This window comes from Caretta caretta, chromosome 18, assembly GCF_965140235.1.
Source record: "Caretta caretta isolate rCarCar2 chromosome 18, rCarCar1.hap1, whole genome shotgun sequence".
Classification (NCBI taxonomy): domain Eukaryota; kingdom Metazoa; phylum Chordata; order Testudines; family Cheloniidae; genus Caretta; species Caretta caretta.
The window spans coordinates 1,694,849-1,719,939 of NC_134223.1; positions in this window are offsets into that span (position 1 = coordinate 1,694,849).

The window sequence follows — 25,091 nt, forward strand, 5'->3', positions numbered from 1 at the left end:
GGTTTCTGTCTCTTGCCATTGTACCACTGTATTTGGTGCTTGTTCTTAAATACCTAGCTCTTGGAGTCCTGGGATTTGGTGAGGATCTCACCTTCCGGTTTTTAAGAGTCGGTTTCTAGCCCTCTGTCCTGTGACCAGAGAAAAGAGTGAAAACTTGACCTGCAAAGGCTCAAACTCCACGGCAAAGAACAACTTTGACGTAACAACTGGACATACTTCCTGCCAGCTCTGGTGCTCACTCCCTTTCTGCACGGGCAGCTTGATAAAACTGCCCAGGGTCCCCTTTGTGTCACTTGAGGGCTCTCAAGCCCCAGCACATGCTGCACTGTTTTCAGACACAAACGCTGCAGGGGCCACTCAAGACAAAACAAGCTGCTTTGGCTGAAATGTCCCGGTTCCAGCAACGCGGACACAGGTACCTAACCGCTTTCATGTTCTCTCCACAGGTACCATTGCGGAGAGTGGACCAGATGATACGTCTGGGGGGAGAAAGCAGAAGGAGACTCCGCTGGTTGGAGGCATGAGATGCGCTGTCCTGAGGTTGGGGGTTCCACGACCACCACTCCCAAGAGAAGGAGGCGGGTGGTGGTGGTCGGGGACTCTCTCCTCCGGGGGACTGAGTCATCTATCTGCCGCCCTGACCGGGAAAACCGAGAAGTCTGCTGCTTGCCGGGGGCTAAGATTTGCGATGTGACGGAGAGACTGCCGAGACTCATCAAGCCCTCGGATCGCTACCCCTTCCTGCTTCTCCACGTGGGCACCCATGATAGTGCCAAGAATGACCTTGAGTGGATCACTGCAGACAACGTGGCTTTGGGAAGAAGGATAAAGGAGTTTGAGGCGCAAGTGATGTTCCCGTCCATCCTCCTCATGGAAGGAAAAGGCCTGGGCAGGGACCGTCGAATCGTGGAAGTCAACGAATGGCTACGCAGGTGGTGTCAGAGAGAAGGCTTTGGATTCTTTGACCATGGGATGGTGTTCCAAGAAGAAGAATTGCTAGGCAGAGAGAGGGAAGAGCACCTTCGCAAGCAGGCTGGCTAACCTAGTGAGGAGGGCTTTAAACTAGGTTCACCGGGGGAAAGAGACCAAAGCCCTGAGGTAAGTGGGAAAGCCGGATACCGGGAGGAAGCACAGGCAGGAACGTCTGTGAGGGGAGGGCTCCTGCCTCATACTGGGAATGAGGGGCGATCAGCAGGTTATCTCAAGTGCTTACATATGAATGCACAAAGCCTTGCAAACAAGCAGGGAGAACTGGAGGTCTTGTTGATGTCAAGGAATTATGATGTGATTGGAATAACAGAGACTTGGTGGGATAACTCACATGACTGGAGTACTGTCATGGATGGTTATAAACTGTTCAGGAAGGACAGGCAGGGCAGAAAAGGTGGGGGAGTAGCACTGTATGTAAGGGAGCAGTATGACTGCTCAGAGCTCCAGTACGAAACTGCAGAAAAACCTGAGTGTCTCTGGATTAAGTTTAGAAGTGGGAGCAACAAGAGTGATGTAGTGGTGGGAGTCTGCTATAGACCACCAGACCAGAGGGATGAGGTGGATGAGGCTTTCTTCCGGCAGCTCGCAGAAGCTACTAGATCGCAGGCCCTGGTTCTCATGGGAGACTTCAATCACCCTGATATCTGCTTGGAGAGCAATACAGCGGTGCATAGACAATCCAGGAAGTTGTTGGAAAGCGTAGGGGACAATTTCCTGGCGCAAGTGCTAGAGGAGCCAACTAGGGGGGGCGCTTTTCTTGACCTGCTGCTCACAAACCGGGTAGAATTAGTAGGGGAAGCAAAAGTGGATGGGAATCTGGGAGGCAGTGACCATGAGTTGGTTGAGTTCAGGATCCTGACACAGGGAAGAAAGGTAAGCAGCAGGATACGGACCCTGGACTTCAGGAAAGCAGACTTCGTCTCCCTCAGGGAACGGATGGGTAGGATCCCCTGGGGGTCTAACATGAAGGGGAAAGGAGTCCAGGAGAGCTGGCTGTATTTCAAGGAATCCCTGTTGAGGCTACAGGGACAAACCATCCCGATGTGTCGAAAGAATAGTAAATATGGCAGGCGACCAGCTTGGCTTAACGGTGAAATCCTAGCGGATCTTAAACATAAAAAAGAAGCTTACAAGAAGTGGAAGGTTGGACATATGACCAGGGAAGAGTATACAAATATTGCTCGGGCATGTAGGAATGAAATCAGGAGGGCCAAATCGCACCTGGAGCTGCAGCTAGAGAGAGATGTCAAGAGTAACAAGAAGGGTTTCTTCAGGTATGTTGGCAACAAGAAGAAAGCCAAGGAAAGTGTGGGCCCCTGACAGAATGAGGGAGGCAACCTAGTGACAGAGGATGTGGAAAAAGCTGATGTACTCAATGCTTTTTTTGCCTCTGTCTTCATTAACAAGGTCAGCTCCCAGACTGCTGCGCTGGGCATCACAACATGGGGAATAGATGGCCAGCCCTCTGTGGAGATAGAGGTGGTTAGGGACTATTTAGAAAAGCTGGACGTGCACAAGTCCATGGGGCCGGACGAGTTGCATCCGAGAGTGCTAAAGGAATTGGCGGCTGTGATTGCAGAGCCATTGGCCATTATCTTTGAAAACTCGTGGTGAACGGGGGAAGTCCCGGATGACTGGAAAAAGTCTAATGTAGTGCCAATCTTTAAAAAAGGGAAGAAGGAGGATCCTGGGAACTACAGGCCAGTCAGCCTCACCTCAGTCCCTGGAAAAATCATGGAGCAGGTCCTCAAAGAATCAATCCTGAAGCACTTATATGAGAGGAAAGTGATCAGGAACAGTCAGCATGGATTTACCAAGGGAAGGTCATGCCTGACTAATCTAATCACCTTCTATGACGAGATAACTGGTTCTGTGGATGAAGGGAAAGCAGTGGATGTATTGTTTCTTGACTTTAGCAAAGCTTTTGACACGGTCTCCCACAGTATTCTTGTCAGCAAGTTAAAGAAGTATGGGCTGGATGAATGCACTATAAGGTGGGTAGAAAGTTGGCTTGATTGTCGGGCTCAACGGGTAGTGATCAATGGCTCCATGTCTAGTTGGCAGCCGGTGTCAAGTGGAGTGCCCCAGGGGTCGGTCCTGGGGCTGGTTTTGTTCAATATCTTCATAAATGATCTGGAGGATGGTGTGGATTGCACTCTCAGCAAATTTGCAGATGACACTAAACTGGGAGGAGTGGTAGATACGCTGGAGGGTAGGGATAGGATACAGAGGGACCTAGACAAATTGGAGGATTGGGCCAAAAGAAATCTGATGAGGTTCAATAAGGATAAGTGCAGGGTCCTGCACTTAGGACGGAAGAACCCAATGCACAGCTACAGACTAGGGACCGAATGGCTCAGCAGCAGTTCTGCGGAAAAGGACCTAGGGGTGACAGTGGACGAGAAGCTGGATATGAGTCAGCAGTGTGCCCTTGTTGCCAAGAAGGCCAATGGCATTTTGGGATGTATAAGTAGGGGCATAGCCAGCAGATCGAGGGACGTGATCGTCCCCCTCTATTCGGCATTGGTGAGGCCTCATCTGGAGTACTGTGTCCAGTTTTGGGCCCCACACTACAAGAAGGATGTGGATAAATTGGAGAGAGTCCAGCGAAGGGCAACAAAAATGACTTATGAGGAGAGGCTGAGGGAACTGGGATTGTTTAGTCTGCAGAAGAGAAGAATGAGGGGGGATTTGATAGCTGCTTTCAACTACCTGAAAGGGGGTTCCAGAGAGGATGGTTCTAGACTATTCTCAGTGGTAGAAGAGGACAGGACAAGGAGTTAATGGTCTCAAGTTGCAGTGGGGGAGGTTTAGGTTGGATATTAGGAAAAACTTTTTCACTAGGAGGGTGGTGAAACACTGGAATGCGTTACCTAGGGAGGTGGTAGAATCTTCTTCCTTAGAAGTTTTTAAGGTCAGGCTTGACAAAGCTCTGACTGGGATGATTTAATTGGGGATTGGTCCTGCTTTGAGCAGGGAGTTGGACTAGATGACCTCCTGAGGTCCCTTCCAACCCTGATATTCTATGATTCTGTGATTCTATGAAATGTGGGAAATGTTCGGAGTCCCTTTAAAACAGTGCAAGACTGATGTCCTCACTGACCCGGGTGCTGATCTTGCCATCGCTGGCAGGACCATGGCACAGATCTCATTACAGAATTGGTCCCTGGATCTGATGGCGGGATCAGGGTGCAGGTCTGACTGCAAGATCCATTTCATGACCCTGCTTTGCTGAGCTTGGTGGAGGTGCCTGGAGCCAGGGAAAGCATGCCAGGCTTGTGCAGGGTGGAGCAGGCAAAGGAAACAGCATATAGAGATCACCACAGTGTGCAGTTTTAATTTCCTGGGGGCAGCCAGTGACTGGCTGTTTTCCCATGGTTTCTTCCACCAGCCTTTTAATCACACCCTGATAGGTCTCTGAGTAGAGGCAGCTGCTGGGTAAGCGAGCAGAGCAGGGCAGGGAGTATCTCCTGGCGGGGATGATGTGAGTGTGATATCGTCGCCAATAGGGCACAAGAACCACCTGTGTGTCAGGCTGTGGGATGGGGCATGTCCACAGCAAGGTTACTCCTGTCCACTTATGCTCAAATAAATGGGTTAGTCTCTAAGGTGCCACAAGTCCTCCTTTTCTTTTTGTGAATACAGACTAACACGGCTGCTACTCTGAAACCTGTCCTTTTCTTCCTGTGCACTGCTGCACCAGGAGACCCTGGGAACACTGCAGAGCCCCCCATGAGCCACGGCTGGGGCCTGAACCCAGAACTTTCTGCAGTAAAAGCATAGGCTGTTTCAGCTTGTGCTAAAGGAGCCAGCTCTATTAGTTGGCACCAGTAGTAGGCTCTTATCTTATGTGAGCAGTCTTTGGGGGGAAACAAAGGTCAACACTCTGCCATTGTGTGTTACCATCAAGAAATGTGTAGGTCCTCAAGCCACAGTGGCTCCCCATAAAAGGACACCCATCCCCACCTTTGGTAAGAATGGTTACCTCATTGCAGGCTCTGGGGGAGGGGGATGAGAAGCCCTCAGGTGGCCCCAGTCCACAGCACAAACCACACGTAGCAGAGCTGGCCCCTGGGAGAATGGAGCTGGGGAAATAAGCCCATGTCACAGCCACATCCCCAGGAACCAGCGCATGGGGTGCCCAGGTAGGCCCAGCCAGACACAGTGCTCCCCTGAGAGCTGGAACTCAGCTCCCAGCCAAGGGAATGATGAAGGGACCGATCCCCATCACTCGGCACCAGGCATGTGCAGCTCTGTACAAATCATAATGGCAATCGGTCCGCTGGCTCTGCACCGGCCAGTGAGAGGCTCAGACCGTGCAGCAGATCAGTGGCAGAGGCCGAGAGTCTGGCATCCCCACTCTCAGCCCTGTGTTCAGTCCACTGAGCCAGGTTACCTCTGATCCCAGCCCCAGAACACCCTGCAGCTGTGTGCGCCGCCAGGGGCCGACCCCAGAACACCAGCAGACACAACCAAAGCCTTTTGCACCGAGATGGGGGCCTGCTGAAAGCCCCTGAAACCAGCAGGGTCCCCAGTGTCCAAGAGCACAACCGGGCCCTGGCACTGGGCATGTGCTCCGCACAGCGGCCTGTGCCTCAGGGAGTGGGAGCAGCCAAGGAGACAGCCTCTCGCACACACACTGCCCTCTGTGCGCCGGCCAGCCCTGCCGGGAGTACAGCATGGATCCTTTGCTCCAACAGAGGCCTCCTTCGCCAAAGGAGAGGCTGCAAGAGCAGGGAGCTGCGGTAAGGGTTACCACCTCTCCCCAGCCGGCTGATGCACATCTGAGTGCCTGCAAGCCCCCCCCGCCTTGGCCCCATCTCCCCAGCTGGAGCCCTGCTCAGTGCCCAGTGCTAGCTGCGGCTGCTTTAGCTAAGGACATTCCACCTGTGCAGCCGGGATCCTTTCTCCTACAGGCCACACCGGGAGGCAGAGGCAGCATGAAGGGAGGCGTGCACCACTGGGGAGCCGCGCTCATCCCCCATGCCATGGGGCAGAGCAGAGAGCAGGCACTGGTTAGTGCTCTGCTCACTGGGCTGCACCCAGGAGCCCCTGTTCAAAGCACTGTTCTCCCATCTGGGGAGAGGATCCCCAGGGACTTTCCCCTTCCTCTTTCAGTCTCCAGGGAGTCGGGGAGAGAAGGGGGTGAGACCCAGTCCCTTCCCTGCCAGGAGACAGCAGGAAGAGTTGTACATGGCCCAGGGCTGTGCTTCGACATTGTAGAACTGATCAATGAAATTGTTTTTAATTGTTCACTTTATTAATATAACTTAATAAGTAAAGTTTTATGAATGAAATTACATTCATTCATAAAACCAGGTATCCCAATAACTGGCTATTTGAGTTTCACTTTCAATCCAATTGCTGCTTAAATCACTGAATCTTGTACTGCTTCAACATTAAAAAGAAAAGGAGGACTTGTGGCACCTTAGAGACTAACCAATTTATTTGAGCATAAGGTTTCGTGAGCTACAGCTTACTGCATCGGATGCATTGTAACTTCAACATTGTAACTTCTGTTCACTGTTTGCCGTTCCTTACACGTGCCCATGGTGTAACCCAAACTCCATTTTAACTTGTCCCAAACTCCATTTTTAAATGCTCACTCCATTTTGTAAAAGCTTGCTGCAACCTTCATTTTTGCAAAACCCTGCTGTAATCTGACTCGTGTAGTTTTGATGTGGGAATGAGGGATGGATGGATGATGGAATCAACCTCCAGCCCCAGCCTGTCCTGATGAAATAAAGTGTAAACACCGATGGCTGAAGATGCAGACAACAGCCCTGACAAAGCAGGAAGAGTCCACCCTCAAAAGAAAAGAACAAAGGTACAATTGAAGAAACATCAAAGCCAGGTCCCAGGCTGAAAGTCATGTCTGCAATTGACGGGTGATCAATCACACCGAACCCAGAGGCAGCCTGACACAGCAAGACCGATAGACTCTGGATTCAAACTAAAGCCTACAAAAACGATGGGGGAGATGGAAGACTTTAGAGGGTCACATTCTGCTGCCAACATGGAAGGGCATCGGTGCACGTTCCACAGAGACCCAGCCCTTCCTTGTGCCCGGCTTTCCTGGCCAGTGAGCCGCCACAAGCTACGAACCCAAGCCACAAACTCAAGCTACATTCAGGACTGGGAACTATCTAGCAGCTGCAGAACATTTGTGTGTGTGTGTGTGTGTGTGTGTGTACATAGGTATTAGATATTAGTGGTTAAATCAAATTGTGTTATTATAATAAACGTGACATCTTGTCTTGTCCCCTGAAATGATTCTGTGTAGTTTTGTCAGCATAACAACAAGGGAAGGATGCAGGATGTTTCTCGGCTGGGGGAACACTGGATTTGCCACTGCAGATCAAACCACTGCTCCTTCCAGGCTGGCATGCGGCCTCCAGCCATGGCTGATCCCCAGCTCATTGGGAAAGCGACTCCCCCGCCCCTGGCCAGTTGTGCAATGCTTAGGATCGGCCTGCAGCCAGGCTGGGGCCTGTCACCACTCAGGAGATAAGCAGGGAGGCTGGCATATTTAAGGTGCTGCAGGGAGCAGCATGGGTGATTCTCTGTCACTGCTGAGCAATCCACAGTCTGGTGCTAGGGGGCGCTCTCACACCTGGGGCTATGAGAGATCCCATGGTGTTGAGGCCATGTGTCCTGGCCCATTTTTACCCCTGGTGAGGGCATTGTGTCTACTCCATCATTCTGAAAGAATACAGTATCCTTCTTCACTTCCTGCCCCAAAGTGGCATGCAGCATTGTTGTGTGCTGTTAAGCATCCCCCCCAGAGGAGGCTGCATTTCAGTGATGGGCCAAGCTATCACTGACCTATGTCAGGTATTTAATCAAAGCCCGGTATTATAATAATGAGCAAATAATTCACAACCAATAATCTGCTGGTTGAATCTTGGCTCCTTTTCCTACTTCGGGGACATCTCTGGGCAGATCACAACCAATGCGACTTCATCCCGTAATCTCATATTCTGCAAAACTCCTATCTGATTTTCATCCTCAGGATCCATGGCCAATAGCCAATTTCAGCTGTGATTGACTGAACAGATCACATGGCCACTTTTCCCTCTCTCTGACCAGGTGAGCATGAGCAAATTAAAAATTTACTGGCCACACAGACAAGTCTCTGGAGAAGTTTGTGCTGCTGAAACTCAGCTCCTGGGACTTGCATGGACAGTGAGTGCAAAGAGGGCCTGGGCAAAGAGAGTTCACTTGGACAGGCAAGTATTTGCTTCAGTTGTTTTCTACTGTACCCTGCCATCTGCCAGTGACCATGGTTCCTGCCTCCCCCCCCCATTACAGGTGATGAGAAGCTCCTCACAAAGTCTGCCACCCGTCATGTTACAGGGAGCACCAGGGGCTCTGTAGGGGTTGTGGCCAGTTGAAGCCTCACCGGTTTTCTGCAAAAAGCAGAGGCAGCTTTTCCATTCCCTCCGCACTGCTCGGGGGGAGAATGAATGGTCCTGGAGCCGTCTCTGACCTGTCTTGTCTCCTGTGAACCCTGGCCTCCCCCCCAGTGCAAACTGCAGAGCAGGGGAGGACAACCAGGGCCCCCCACTGGTTACTCAGGCTCTGGGATGCAGCAGGGAGGTGCCCTGAGCCCCGCCATCTGCAGGGGCATCCACACTGCTCAGAGCCCCGCTGCACTGCCTAGTGCTCACACGGGGCGGGGTGGGGGGGTGTAATGAACCTCTAAGGTGCCATAAGTACTCCTGCTCTTTTCTTGGGGATTTTTCGTTTCCTTTGGCTTTGTCCATCTCTGAAACGGGCCAATGACTCAGCTTCTGCCTCTGCAGCTCTCCCCACATCTCAAAGGCTCCTGTTCTGCTTCACCTCCCCAGCACCCCCCAGCTCTCTGCACACACACCCCCCGGGTGGGGGAGGGGCCTCCACCTCCTGTGTAACACCCTTGAACTGCAGGGATCCAGGTGCCATTAATGATTAACTCTGGATTTCCTGCATGAGGGACTGAGCAGCCCCCTTTTGTACCAGCCCTGGGGGAGCAGCAGGCAGAGGAGGGAGTGACCAGAGGGAAACCGCAGGAGCAGCCCTAGGAAGCCAAACCCCTCTTCTGGGCAAGGTCCCCGCCTCCACCTCCCCGGCTCCTCGCATCCTGAGCTAATTTAGAATAGCTGCTTGGCTCCTTGGCAAATCTCCTGGTCCAGTTACAAGGGGCTGGAGGCCTGCGTGTGGGTGGGTGCAGGCGCACTCCCTCTCCCGGCAGGGATTGCGGGGGTCCTCAGCCAGGGATCAGGGAGACCCGTAGCCGGGTGGAGCAGTCTGCGAAGTGGGGGAGGGGAGCTGTCCTGCCTGGTCCCAGCAGGCCGGGCCGGAGGTGACCTTGCCTGGATTTCTGTGACTCCCCCGCGCCTTGAGCTTCCCCCCATTGTTCTGCAGGTTCCTTTGCCCTGGACAGGGGAAGCTCAGGCTGCAGTTCCACTGATCAGCGACAAGGCCAGGCCTGGGCAGTCGCCCTTCCCAGCACAGCAGAGGCTGCTCCTCCCCGAGCAATGCTGCCCCGTCGTGCGGGGAGCCGAACCCGCCACAGCTGGGTGACACACAGGAGCACTGATCTCTGCCAAGTCACCCCTAAGCGCGGAGATCCACTGCCTCATAGCCCCTCTCCTCTGCCTCCCCAGCAGCTTCCCCCACAGCGCCAGCTCTGAGCCCCCTGTCTCCAGCACCTGCCCTGCCCAGAGAGAAGATCCACCCCTCCAAGGCGCTCCCGGCCTGAGTTTCTCTGGAGAAACGTGAACGTCGCACCGGGCAGGACAGGCAGCGTTCAGCTCCCACAACTGGCCTTGCCCAGCCGAGCGACGCGGCAGCAGGGCCGAGACTCCTGCACAAGCTGCCCCGTGTGATCCCTCCCGCCACTCCCCAACTCGCTGCTGGCAGGCTGCCGCCTGTAGGCACGCCGATGCCAGGCAGTCATGCTGCACGCTCCGCCCTGTAGAGAAGGCCCTGCCCAGAGCCTGGATCAGGAGAGTGCCAGGCACGAGAGATAGCAGCGCAGTGATAGAGCTGGAAGGAGGGTGGGCTGCCCGAGCTCTTAAGAGAGAGTTGGCACCGGAGCGCCAGGCGGTAGATGGAGATGCCAGCATGCAGCCTGGGTGCTGAAGGAGGACAAGAGGGTGAGAGGTTAAAGTGCATGAGGATGACAGGACATCCGGGACATCCCCGACAAAGGGTCTCGCAGAGAGAGCGCTGTGTATCGGTCCCTGATGCGCCCAGCGCTTCCCCTCCAGCCTCAGCAGCGCAGCTGGGGAAGCCCCATCGTACCTGTTCAATGATTCTGAGAGCAGCGGTGTGCCCGGGCCCAGTCAGAGACCCCGGGGCCCAGTCTCCGATGTGCTGTGTTGGAAGGAGGCTCAGAGACAACAAGCTGCGCTGCCATGCCATGCTATTTGGTGTTCCCCGTAAAGCCCCAGTTCCTGGAGGCTGGGGAATAGGTGAGAACTCAGCTTTCATTTTTTAAAAGGTCAGTTTCGAGCCATCCTGCTGGCAGAGGAAACCCTGCAAAGGTGACCAGTGTGCACTCTGAAGGCGCAGAAGGCAGAGAAAAGCATCCCAGGTTTACTATATTTTAATGACTTGCTGGACCTGAAGTGATTTCTGAGCCCGGGATTGGTGACACTGAAACAGGGTGGACTCCCAGATGCCTGAACTGTCTGCTTCTGGGTCTCTAGTAGGGTGACCATCTTTTCAAAATGCAAAAACAGGACACATGCAGGAGCCGCACCCCCCATGGCCCTGCTCCTCTTCCCCGCAAGGCCCCACCTCCTGGCCAAGCCAGAGCCAGATCATGGTAAGAGCTGCCCAGGCAGCCTGGGCCACTGTGGGGAGCCCCAACCGCTCCATCTGCCCTGGGCGGGGGACCAGGGTGCACAAAAGCAGCTCCCAGCCAGTGTCCCTGCCCCCTGGGTTGTGCAGCCCAGGACAGGTGAGGCTCCCTTCAGTGACTTGTGCTTCAGACTCCGTGGGCGGCTCTTACCATGGTCATGGTCCGGCTTTGGCTTCCGGCCTGGCCAGGGGTGGGGCCTCAGGGGAAGAGGTGGAGCAGGGGCAGGGCCTCGTGGCAAGGAGGGGGCTAAGGCCCACCTCAGTCCCCTCCATCGGGAAGAGGCTGGCGCTGCTCCTGAGCCCCAAGCTGGTGTGGAGTGACACCGCAGGGAATCTGGGACAAATGCTGTCCCAGAGTCATTCAGCCGGGACCGGGACTTGGAAATGTACATTTTGGGACTGTCCTACCCAATTAGAGATGGGTTGTTGTTCACCCTGTTCTCTAGCCCAGGGCTACTCAAAGTGGTGGTCCGCAGACCAGTGCCGGTCCATGAGCCATCGGCTGCCGGTCTGTGCGCACATTGGAAAATAAAATTGCATCAGATAGCTTGAGAAGCACTGCGCTAGCCTACTTTCTGCCAGATACCTGCAGGGCCCACTGGATGGTGCTGTGCCATGGCTCCCACTGACTTCAGCTGGACACAGGGGTGCTCAGCTCCCCTGAAAATCAGGGGTCTCAAGTTGGGCCACCAAAAGCAGAGTCAGTGGCCCCTTTTCCACATGCTGGCCCAGAGGTTCGAGGGCAGGTTGCCTCTTGTGAACTCTGTGCTGGGACCCTGGCCCTGGATTCCTTTGTCCATGGAGCCAGATCCACACAAGCAGCATAAGTGAGCCTCCCCGACCCTGGAGAATCAAGGGCTCACTCTCCATCTCCATGGGTGGCGAGGGGCCTACTCAGGTCCATCCAGGGAGACAGGCAGCTCTTGGGGCACCAATGGCCTCTTTGCTGGGTGTGGACTGAGAGCACGTGTCTCATTCCAGGCAGGCTACTGCTTGGACTTCTGACCCAGGCCTGGCTTGAACAGGTCACGTTTCGGTGAAAGGCCCTGCAGGCGGCTGCCCATCCCTGGAGACACTCAACCCCCTCCCCTGGTGAGGCTCCCAGTGTCTGAAGCACAAGCCAAATAAGATAAGCAATGCCTGCGGGCCTAGGGTCCTGCTGAGGGCACAGTCCTACAGCCTGGACGCTCTCCCCTAGATCCCTGGCTGGGTGGGACCGGGCCTGGGGCTTTTTCCAAAGGGAATTGTCCCACTTTGTTCTGCCTCTGTGTCTTTTATTGTTGAAAAACACTGAGGTCGGGTCAATCATTTTCTGCTAAACTGCTTTGCCATTGAGGGCTCCTTTGCCATTCCCAGGGAGATTAAAGCAGGGGGCAGAGGCAACAAGGGAATGGGCCTAAAGTTCAGGGCTCTTTAGAAAACCGAGCTGTTGAGCAGGGAGCATCTGAAAAGATACTGCTAGAGCAAGGAGTGACTGCTAATGAGATGGGAGCCCAGAGTCAGCCCTGGGGGGTGGGCTGGATCCAGAATGGGGTGTATGGTAGGCAGGGCCGGCTCCAGGCACCAGCGAACCAAGCAGGTGCCTGGGGTTGCCAGTGTAAAGGGGCGGCAGGATGGCGGGCTCTGGGGCAGCAATCCGCCCTCACAGCGCGTTTCGCGCTCGGCGGCAATTTGGCGGCGGGGACGCGACTCTCCTACGGTCGCCGGCAGCAATTCAGCGGCCGCATCATCACTCCACCTCCGTGTTCGGTGGCAAGGTTTTTTGTTTTTTTGTTTTTTTGCCGCTTGGGGTGGTAAAAACGCTGGAGCTGGCCCTGATGGTAGGAGAGACCTGTGGGACCTTTCTGCTCTGGCTCCCTGGAGAGTAGTGACAGGAGCTGTTGGAGCTCAGCCCAATGCTGAGAAGACAGGTCTCCAAGGGCCCCATCCCTGCCTCTCTGCAGGCTTCTGGCCCCAGACTCAGGTTCTGGATGGGGATCTCTGCAGTCCAGGGTGCTAAATCCATAGAATCATAGAATCTCAGGGGTGGAAGGGACCTCAGGAGGTATCTGGTCCAACCCCCTGCTCAAAGCAGGACCAATCCCCAACTAAATCATCCCAGCCAGAGCTTTGTCAAGCCTGACCTTGAAAACCTCTAAGGAAGGAGATTCCACCACCTCCCTAGGTAACGCATTCCAGTGCTTCACCACCCTCCTAGTGAAATAATGTTTCCTAATATCCAACCTAGACCGCCCCCACTGCAACTTGAGACCATTCCTCCTTGTTCTGTCATCTGCCACCACTGAGAACAGTCTAGATCCATCCTCTTTGGAACCCCCTTTCAGGTAGTTGAAGGCAGCTATCAAATCCCCCCTCACTCTTCTCTTCTGCAGACTAAATAACCCCAGTTCCCTCAGCCTCTCCTTGTAAATCATGTGCCCCAACCACTCTTCCCTCTAAGCTGTGCGTGTGTGTGTGAGCACACAAATCCTAAACCCCGCGCACACAGCGAAACACCGCGCACACAAAAATTTGCACAGAAGAAATTTTTTGCACACACGGCCTGTCAAAAATTAGAGGGAACATTGGCCCCAACCCCGTAATCATTTTCGTTGCCCTCCGCTGGACTCTCTCCAATTTGTCCACATCCCTTCTGTAGTGGGGGGACCAAAAGTGGACGCAATACTCCAGATGAGGCCTCACCAGTGCCGAATAGAGGGGAATAGTCGCTTCTCTCAATCTGCCGGCAATGCTCCTACTAATGCAGCCCAATATGCCATTGGCCTTCTTGGCAACAAGGGCACACTGCCGACTCGTATCCAGCTTCTCGTCTGCTGTAATCCCCAGGTCCGTTTCTGCAGAACTGCTGCCGAGCCAGTCGGTCCCCGGGACTAGACAGGAGGGAGAGCAGAGAGATGGGCTGTGAGCAGGAAGCCCAGGACCAGTAGTGGGGAAGAGTTCTGGGCAGGCTTTCTTCCACGCAGCAGAGAGACACCCGAGTGGGCTGGGGAACCCCAGGAGTGCGGGGGGCTTGTGCTGTTCCTTTGCAGGCAGGGGTGCAAGGCTCAGCAGAGAGCCCTTCCCCGCACTGGTCTGGTCTGAGCACTGCGGGAGAAGCTAGTGTGGCTGCTGCCCATGCTGCAGCTGGTCTGCGGATAAGCTCTCCTGGGCTCTGATCCCCCCCTCCCAACAGAGCTCGATGTGCTGCCATCACAGAACCAGGACCTTCCGAGGCCCAAATCCAGGCCACGGGAGCCAAGAGCTGTGGCTTGGGCCCTGGTTGTTCCGTCGCCCAGGGACGCTTTTCTCCCTGCTTGTGCGAGGAGCCGGCCCGTGCTCCCAGCTAGGCTGGGACTGGCCTGTGTTCTCCATGGAGTGTCCCACGTGCTGAGGAGCAGCCTGTGCACCTGGGACTCAGCTCAGAGGGGGCCCCTCTTGCCACGGCTGCCTGTCAGCTGGGCTGCGCTGGGCTGCAGGCAGCAAAGAAACCCTTGGCCCATGGCGGGACGGAGAGGAGTTGCTTTTCTCTGGTGGGTTGAAGCAGCAACCGAGAGGTTATTACCTATATCCCAGGAGTACCCAGACACCCCTGCTGCGAGCGGGGCCCTGCTGCGGTGGGTGCTGCCCAGGTACAGAGGCACGGAGAGCTGGGAAGGGACATGTCGAACGTTACCCAGCAGGGCAAGGGTGAGCTGGGCACAGACCCCAGAGCGCAGCAGTCTCAGACCACAGCTGTGTCCACTAGGCCACACTGTCCCTCCTCTGCCTCTTCTCCAGCCCCCGGCCTCACAGCCAGTAGCCTTGGCAGCATTCACTGGTCGCTGTTATTGTTTCAATGGATAACACTGATGGTTATTTTTAAGCAATATTTTTCTGATTTTAATTCATTTAAATGTTCACAGTTGCAGGAAATGGTGGGAGGGGTCAGACAATGGGAGTTCAGACAGTAGCTGTTTAATGATGGTAGGCCTAGAAATATGAACACTTCGTAACTGTTCAGACAAATTGTCAACATCAGCTGTCAAAGTAACTATCCTTACATCAAACTCGGAGTTCTCAAGCCCCATTTTTCTTCCTTTGCCGATCCGTAAATGTCAGTTGTGGCCAATGGAATATTTTTCTGTGGGTTTGTGTGCGTGTGTACAGCCAAATCAAGGTTTACTGATAAAAATCGAATCCTTCCAAGCTTACGTATAAACCACAGAAGGTGCCATTCCCCAAGTACTCCTGGGCTCCTAGTTTATGAGTGGGGCTTCTGACTTTAGGATGCAACCAATAAAACACCCTAGATACCAAAAAAAACCCAACCACCCAAAAGCAAGAGTTCGGTGTTCATCCACTAAAAGCTGGAAATCCACTGGCAATGGTTATTCGGTTCATGGTAGCTTCACCCCTTACCCAGCACAGTTTGTTTCTGCAGGTGATGTCCCTCTCCTGAGCTCAGATCTAAGGGCATGTCTTCCTGGAGCAGTAACGCGGGCCTGCGGACTACAGGCTTCTGCCTTCTACAGTGCACTACTGTGCTGGACACCAACGGGTCTGTGTACACCCCGCTGGTGTATGCTAACCGGGCCCTTGTGTGCTTTAAAGGGATACTGTTTCCAACAGTACTGCGGCCGCATACAAAGAGAAAGCTCTGAGGCCCCCTCCCGACTTCTGAACACAGAACTCAAAAAGTGCTAAAAGTCAACCCTGAAAAATGAAATTAATAAAACCCTAAGAAAAGTGAGGCTGTTAGGGCCATGAGTGGCTGCTAGCTAAGATGGTCAGGGACACACCCTCATGCCGCGTATCCCTCCCCCTCTGGCTGCCAGAAGCTAGGACTGGACAACAGGGGTTGGGTCACTTGAAATTGCCCTGTTCTGTTCATTCCCTGTGAAACATCTGGCTTTGTCCACTTTAGGAAGACAGGACACTGGGCTATACGGACCCTTGCTCTGACCCAGTCTAGCCATTCTTATGGTCCTAGAAGCCTGGCTAAAGTCCGCACACTGACCAGCAGAGGTGGGAGACTTTTGTCAGATTTGCACGTTTTGAATTTAAAAATTAAAAAAGAAAAATTGTGAAAAAAATTACCAAATGTTGATGCATCCCGCCCCCCACCCCTCAGTTTCCTAACCAGGTCTGCTGGGGGGCCCTTGGCACAAGGCCAGCCCTGCAGAGCTGGGGAGGGGGTTTGCTCTGGCTCATTGTACCCACCCCCGCTGGTGAGATCCTCCTGCTTGGAAGAGGCATGGCCGTTCTTGGGGGCTCCCGTCACACAGACACTGCTGTGATTGCTCCCCGTCCCACTCTGGGGTGAATTTGCTTTGCCCTGTTTGCAGACAATGGCCTGGTGCATGTTTTCCGTTTGGAGCAGCCCTCCGTCCAGCCAACCAGCTTCCTCCATCCACCACCTCCCATTGTCTTTTGTGCTCCCAATTGATGGGAACTGAACAGAGGCTGCTGTGGGTCCAGAAGGAGGCTGTCCTGCCTCACCAGGGCCCACAAATAAAGGCTCTTTGACCCACACAGGCCTTTGATATGGTACAGCCAGTGCAATTCACCCCGTGGCATGCACCACTGCCTGCCTCCACCATGCAGAAGCCGGGCTCCCAACTGGGACGTTGCACTCCATATGTTTATGGAAATATGCTTATGAGTGTGAATATGAGGTAACTGGAACATGCTTTATGCAAAAGGTCTCTTGTAAGGTATCATTACAAAGCTTATGATCTACTGAGTGTGTTCAACCTATTTTTATGAGTGTATCATTCTTGTTTCTGAAGCTAGAAATATGAAGTATTACTCTGAAGTCCTATTGTAACTATGCAAAGTGTGGGCCATTAATGGTGCCTGGGAATCTTGATGGCTCGCTGTCATAACTGTACAGCTAAGGGTAGCCTAGAATACCTCCTTATCCGTAAGGGGTTAAGAAGCTCAAATAACCTGGTTGGCACCTGACCAAAAGGACCAATGGGGAAAGAAGATACTTTCAAATCTGGGGGGCGGGGGAGACTTTTTGTGCTCTGTGTTGTGTGTTCTCTGGGGAAGCAGAGAAGCATCAGGTCAGAAAACTCCTTCTCCTAAAATCATCCTAAAATGAGTCTCAATATTGCAAAAAAGATAAGTAAATAAGGCAAGGCACGATAGATTATCTTTTGTTTTTAGCTTGTGAATTTTCCCTGTGCTAAGAGGGAGGTTTATCCCTGCTTTTTTGTAACTTTAAAGTTTTACCTAGAGGGGAATCCTCTGTGTTTTGAATCTGATTACCCTGTAAAGTTACCTTCCATCCTGATTTTACAGAGGTGCTTCTTTTACTTTTTTTTTCTTTATAATAAAGTTGAATCCCAACAGATTACAGTTCATTGCACTGGGGTCACACCAAAGGTCCTCAGGCCCAGATGCCTCCCAGATACCCTCAGAGGGAAGGGAAACTGTGAGTGTGGGCGAGAAGAAGGTTACAGCTTGGAGGGACACTGGGGCACAGGTGTCAGCTATCCACCAATCCTTAGTGGACCCCAAACTCATCAACCCAGAGTCCCAAGTGACAATTCAACCCTTCAAGTCCAACTCTTTTGATTTGCCTACAGCCAAGTTGCCTGTCCAGTATAAGAGATGGTCAGGAATGTGGACGTTTGCAGTCTATGATGATTACCCCATCCCCATGCTGCTGGGGGAAGATTTGGCCAACCATGTGAAGCTAGCCAAGAGGGTGGGAATGGTCACCTGCATCCAGGCTAAGCGAGCCGTCACACCTAGCTCTGTTCCTGAGCCTTCCACCAGGGGCCCGTCTGTGTTACCAGAGACCCAGACAGAGGTGGTGGAACCGGATCCCCTGCCAACGACTGCAACAGCCGTAGCGGACCCAGTCCCAGAGACCCAGCCAGGGCCAGTCCCAGAACCGGAATGGGCGGAGCAACCAGCACCAGAACCATTGCCAGCACCGAGTCCAGCGCTTGCAACCGCGCCTGCAACCCCAACACCAGAGCGCCCCACCGAGCCCGCCCTGGCAGCAGCAGCTAAACCTGCGCAAGAGGCTCTGCCAGCACCTGAAATACCCCATAGTGCACCAGCGGAGAGCGGTTCACAGGCAACGGAAACAGCCTCATCCCCTACATCGCTTCCCGAGGGACCAAGCCCAAGTCCACAATCCAGTGAGGAACTGATGTCTCCAGCATCAAGGGAACAGTTCCAGGCTGAGCAGGAAGCAGTTGAAAGCCTCCAGGGAGCTTGGACAGAGCAACCCACCGCCCCTCAGCTCTTCTAATCGATCCTGGTTTGTTGTAGAAAGAGGACTTCTATACAAGGACACTCTTTCCGGTGGGCACCAGGAAGACTGGCTTCCTCAGAGACAGTTGGTAGTCCCAACTAAGTACCGGGTAAAGCTCTTGAGCTTATTCCACGATCATCCCAGCGGCCATGCTGGAGTGAACAGGACCAAAGACCGTTTGGGGAAGTCCTTCCACTGGGAGGGAATGGGCAAGGACATTTCTACCTATGTCCAGTCTTCTGAGGTGTGCCAAAGAGTGGGAAAACCCCAAGACCAGGTCAAAAAAAAGACAGTGAAATCCTTGCTGATCTTAAATACAAAAAAGAAGCTTACAAGAAGTGGAAGATTGGACAAATGACCAGGGATGAGTATAAAAATATTGCTCGGGCTTGCAGGAGTGAAATCAGGAAGGCCAAATCACACCTGGAGTTGCAGCTGGCAAGAGATGTTAGAAGTAACAAGAAGGGTTTCTTCAGGTATGTTAGCAACAAGAAGAAAGTCAAGGAAAGTGTGGGCCCCTTACTGAATGAGGGAGGCAACCTAGTGACAGAGGATGTGGAAAAAGCTAATGTACTCAATGCTTTTTTGCCTCTGTCTTCACGAACAAGGTCAGCTCCCAGACTGCTGCACCGGGCAGCACAGCATGGGGAGGAGGTGACCAGCTCTCTGTGGAGAAAGAAGTGGTTCGGGACTATTTAGAAAAGCTGGACGAGCACAAGTCCATGGGGCCGGATGCGCTGCATCCCAGAGTGCTAAAGGAGTTGGCGGATGTGATTGTAAAGAGCCATTGGCCATTATCTTTGAAAACTCATGGCGACCAGGGGAAGTCCCGGACGACTGGAAAAAGGTTAATATAGTGCCCATCTTTAAAAAAGGGAAGGAGGAGGATCCTGGGAACTACAGGCCAGTCAGCCTCACCTCAGTCCCTGGAAAAATCATGGAGCAGGTCCTCAAGGAATCACTTCTGAAGCACTTAGAGGAGAGGAAAGTGATCAGGAACAGTCAGCATGGATTCACCAAGGGCAAGTCATGCCTGACTAATCTAATTGCCTTCTATGACTAGATAACTGGTTCTGTGGATCAAGGGAAAGCAGAGGACGTGTTATTCCTTGACTTTAGCAAAGCTTTTGACGCTGTCTCCCACAGTATTCTTGCTAGTAAGTTAAAGAAGTATGGGCTGGATGAATGGACTATAAGGTAGATAGAAAGCTGGCTAGATTGTCGGGCTCAACAGGTAGTGATCAATGGCTCCATGTCTAGTTGGCAGCCGGTATCAAGTGGAGTGCCCCAAGGGTCGGTCCTGGGGCCGGTTTTGTTCAATATCTTCCTAAATGATCTGAAGGATGGTGTGGATTGCACCCTCAGCAAGTTTGCAGATGACACTAAACTGGGAGGAGAGGTAAATATGCTGGAGGGTAGGGATAGGATACAGAGGGACCTAGACAAATTAGAGGATTGGGCCAAAAGAAATCTGATGAGGTTCAACAAGGACAAGTGCAGAGTCCTGCACTTCGGACGGAAGAATCCCATGCACCGCTACAGACTAAGGACCGAATGGCTCGGTAGCAGTTCTGCGGAAAAGGACCTAGGGGTGACAGTGGATGAGAAGCTGGATATGAGCCAGCAGTGTGCCCTTGTTGCCAAGAAGGCCAATGGCATTTTGGGATGTATAAGTAGGGGCATTGCCAGCAGATCGAGGGACGTGATCTTTCCCCTCTATTCGACATTGGTGAGGCCTCATCTGGAGTACTGTGTCCAGTTTTGGGCCCCACACTGCATGAAGGATGTGGAAAAGTTGGAAAGAGTCCAGCGGAGGGCAACAAAAAGGATGAGGGGGCTGGAGCACATGACTTATGAGGAGAGGCTGAGGAAATTGGGATTGTTTAGTCTACGGAAGAGAAGAATGAGGGGGGATTTGATAGCTGCTTTCAACTACCTGAAAGGGGGTTCCAAAGAGGATGGATCTAGACTGTTCTCAGTGGTAGCGGATGACAGGACAAGGAGTAATGGTCTCAAGTTGCAGTGGGGGAGATTTAGGTTGGATATTAGGAAAAACTTTTTCACTAGGAGGGTGGTGAAACACTGGAATGCGTTACCTAGGGAGGTGGTGGAATCTCCTTCCCTAGAAGTTTTTAAGGTCAGGCTTGACAAAGCTCTGGCTGGGATGATTTAGTCGGGATTGGTCCTGCTTTGAGCAGGGGGTTGGACTAGATGACCTCCTGAGGTCCCTTCCAATCCTGATATTCTATGATTCTATGAAAGCCCCTTTCCAGCCACTCCCAATAATTGAGATTCCATTTCAGCGAGTAGCTGTGGATATTCTGGGTCCTTTCTCAAATAAGACACCCAGAGGAAAGCAGTACATACTGACTTTCCTGGATTTTGCCACCTGATGGCTGGAAGCAGTAGCTCTAAGCAACACCAGGGCTAAAAGTGTGTGCCAGGCATTAACAGATATTTTTGCCAGGGTAGGTTGGCCCTTCAACATCCTTATGGATTCGGGAACTAATTTCCTGGCAGGGACCATGAAAAGCATGTGGGAAGCTCATGAGGTAAATCACTTGGTCGCCACTCCTTACCACCATCAAACAAATGGCCTAGTGGAGAAGTTTAATGGAAGGTTGGGGACCATGATATGTAAATTCATAAATGAGCACTCCAATGATTGGGACCTAGTGTTGCAGCAGTTGCTCTTTGCCTACAGAGCTGTACCCCATCCCAGTTTATGGTTTTCACCATTTGAACTTGTATTTGGTCATGAGGTTAAAGGGCCATTACAGATGGTGAAGCAACAATGGGAGGGATTTACACCTTCTCCAGGAACTAACATTCTGGACTTTGTAAACAACCTACAAAACACCCTCTGAACCTCTTTAGCCCTTGCTAGAGAAAACCTAAAAGAAGAGCAAAAGGCCTGGTATGATAAACATGCCAGAGAGCGTTCCTTCAAAGTAGGGGACCAGGTCATGGCCTTGAAGGTGCTCCAGGCCCATAAGATGGAAGTGTCATGGGAAAGGCCATTTATGGTCCAAGAGTGTCTCGGAGCTGTTAACTATCTCATAGCGTCCCCCACCTCAAACCTAAAGCCTAAGGCGTACTATGTTAATTCTCTAAAGCCCTTTTATTCCAGAGAATTAAAGGTTTGTCATTTTACAGCCTAGGGAGGAGATGATGCTGAGTGGCCTCAAGGTGTCTACTATGAAGGAAAAAGTGACGGTGGCGTGGAAGAGGTGAACTTCTCAATGACCCTCGGACATATGCAATGCTAGCAGATCCAGGAGCTGTGCACTAGCTACGCGCCAACGTTCTCAGCCACCCCAGGACAGACCGAACGGGCATACCACTCCCTTGACATAGGTAATGCTCACCCAATTAGAGCCCAACCTTACCAGGTGTCTCCTCAAGCTAAAACTGCTGTAGAACGGGAGATCCAGGATATGCTACAGATGGGTGTAATCCGCCCCTCTAACAGTTCCGAAACCAGATGGGGAAATACACTTTTGTGTGGACTACCGTAAGCTAAATGCTGTAACTCGCCCAGACAACTATCCAATGCCACGCACAGATGAGCTATTGGAGAAACTGGGACAGTCCCAGTTCATCTCTACCTTGGACTTAACCAAGGGGTACTGGCTGGATGAATCCGCCAAGGAAAGGTCAGCCTTCATAGAATCATAGAATATCAGGGTTGGAAGGGACCTCAGGAGGTCATCTAGTCCAACCCCCTGCTTAAAGCAGGACCAATCCCCAACTAAATCATCCAAGCCAGGGCTTTGTCAAGCCTGACCTTAAAAACTTCAAGGGAAGGAGATTCCACCACCGCCCTCGGTAACCCATTCCAGTGCTTCACCACCCTCCTAGTGAAATAGTGTTTCCTAATATCCAACCAAGACCTCCCCACTGCAACTTGAGACCATTACTCCTCGTTCTGTCATCTGCTACCACTGAGAACAGTCTAGATCCATCTCTTTGGAACCCCCTTTCAGGTAGTTGAAAGCATCTACCAAATCCCCCCTCATTCTTCTCTTCTGCAGACTAAACAATCCCAGGTCCCTCAGCTTTTCCTTATAAGTCATGTGTTCCAGCCCACTAATCATTTTTGTTGCCCTCTGCTGGATGCTTTCCAATTTTGTCACATCCTTCTTGTAGCGTGGGGCCCAAAAGTGGACACAGTACTCCAGATGAGGCCTCACCAATGTCGAATAGAGGGGAACGATCAAGTCCCTCGATCTGCTGGCAATGTCCCTACTTATATATCCCAAAATGCCATTGGCCTTCTTGGCAACAAGGGCACACTGTTGACTCATATCCAGCTTCTCGTCCACTGTAACCCCTAGGTCCTTTTCTGCAGAACTGCTGCCGAGCCATTTGGTCCCTAGTCTGTAGCGGTGCATGGGATTCTTCCGTCCTAAGTGCAGGTCCTTGTTGAACCTCATCAGATTTCTTTTGGCCCAATCCTCCAATTTGTCTAGGTCCCTCTGTATCCTGTCCCTACCCTCCAGCATATCTACCACTCCTCCCAGTTTAGTGTCATCTGCAAACTTCCTGAGGGTGCAGTACATGCCATTCTCCAGATCATTAATGAAGATATTGAGCAAAACCGGCCCCAGGACCGACCCTTGGGGCACTCCGCTTGATACCGGCTGCCACCTAGACATGGAGCCATTGATCACTACCCGTTGAGCCCGACAATCTAGCCAACTTTCTATCTACCTTATAGTCCATTCATCCAGCCCATACTTCTTTAACTTTCTGGCAAGAATACTGTGGAAGTCAAGGAACAACACGTCCACTGCTTTCCCCTCATCCACAGAGCCAGTTATCTAGTTATAGAAGGCAATTAGATTAGTCAGGCATGACTTGCCCTTGGTGAATCCCTTCTGACTGTTCCTGATCGCTTTCCTCTTCTCTAAGTGCTTCAGAAGTGATTCCTTGAGGACCTGCTCCATGATTTTTCCAGGGACTGAGGTGAGGCTGACTGGCCTGTAGTTCCCCAGGACTGTAGTTCATCACCCATGTAGGACTGTGTGAATTTAATGTGCTCCCTTTTGGGCTGCGAAATGCACCCGCCACCTTCCAGAATCTTGTAGATAGTCTCCTAGCTTGATGATGAGATGGATGAGAATCTGCAGTCACCTACCTTGATCATGTGGCCATCTTTTCTGATTCATGGGCAGAACACCTGGAGCATCTCCAGAAGGTCTTCGAGCGCATAAGGGAGGCAGGACTAACTGTTAAGGCTAAAAAGTGTCAAATAGGCCTAAACAGAGTGATTTACCTTGGACACCAGCTGGGTCAAGGAACTATCAACCCCCTACAGGCCAAAGTGAATGCTATCCAAAAGTGGCCTGTCCCAAAGTCAAAGAAACAGGTCCAATCCTTCTTAGGCTTGTCTGGATAATACAGGCGATTTGTATCACACTACAGCCAAATTGCCGCCCCACTAACAGACCTGACCAAAAAGAACTAGCCAAATGCCATTCAGTGGACTGAAGAGTGTCAGAAGGCCTTTAACCAGCTTAAAGCGACACTCATGTCTGACCCTGTACTAAGGGCCCCAGACTTTGACAAACCGTTCCTCGTAACCACGGATGCGTCCGAGCATGGTGTGAGAGCAGTTTTAATGCAGGAAGGACCGGATCAAGAATTGCATCCTGTCATGTTTCTCAGCAAAAAACTGTCTGAGAGGGAAAGCCACTGGTCAATCACCGAAAAGGAATTGTGTACACTCTGGAAAAGCTACGCCCATATGTTTGGAGACGGCGTTTCCACCTGCAAACTGACCATCCTGCACTGAAGTGGCTTCACACCGTCAAAGAAATAAAAGAAAACTTCTTCGGTGGAGTTTAGCTCTCCAAGATTTTGATTTTGAAATACAATACATTCCAGGAACATAGAACAAAATGGCTGATGCACTCTCCCATGAAGGTTTCCCAGAATCAACTGGTTAAAATCATCCTTGAAATGTGGGAGATATTGTTAGTTTTTATATAATCAGTAGTATATCTAGAGATGCATGTGTCATATTAACTCTGTTTGGTCCTAGAGCTCCAGGAAGAAATCACAACCAGTGTGGTACAGGTTGTCTAGCACCGACTGGGATTTGGGAGGCATGTCATAACCATACAGCTAAGGGTAGCCTAAAATTCCTCCTTACCTGTAAGGGGTTAAGAAGCTCAAATAACCTGGTTGGCACCTGACCAAAAGGACCAATGGGGAAAGAAGATACTTTCATATCTGGGGGGCGGGGGAGACTTTTTGTGCTCTGTGTTGTGTGTTCTCTGGGGAAGCAGAGAAGCATCAGGTCAGAAGACTCCTTCTCCTAAAATCATCCTAAAATGAGTCTCAATATTGCAAAAAAGATAAGTAAATAAGGCAAGATAAGATATCTTGGTAACTTATCTTTTGTTTTTAGCTTGTGAATTTTCCCTGTGCTAAGAGGGAGATTTATCCCTGCTTTTTTGTAACTTTAAAGTTTTACCTAGTGGGGAATCCTCTGTGTTTTGAATCTGATTACCCTGTAAAGTTACCTTCCATCCTGATTTTACAGAGGTGTTTCTTTTACTTTTTTTTCTTTATAATTGTAACATTGCTGGTTCTGGCGGGACCCAACGGAGAGTGCCAATTCAGGACAAATTGCTTCAAGCAGGGTAGTTACAGCCCAAGGCTGGGGTTTCTATGCCCACCAAGGCAAACCAAACCAAACCAGACAGACAGAGAAGACTTTGGTTTTACCCCACTGGGTAACCACAAGTCACACGAGCAATTTCCTTAGACACTCCAGTTTCCCAGTATCACCACCAGTGCCCCTCGTTATGGGGACAAATGGTTATGAAAACCAATATCCCAGTAAAAGAAAAAAGGTTCTCTCGATCCCACAGGACCAAGCCCCAGACCCAGGTCAATCTACAAATCAGATCTTATCCACAAATCACACTGTTGCAATCCTTTAGAATCTAAAATCTAAAGGTTTATTCATAAAAGGAAAAGGATAGAGACGAGAGCTAGAATGGGTTAAATG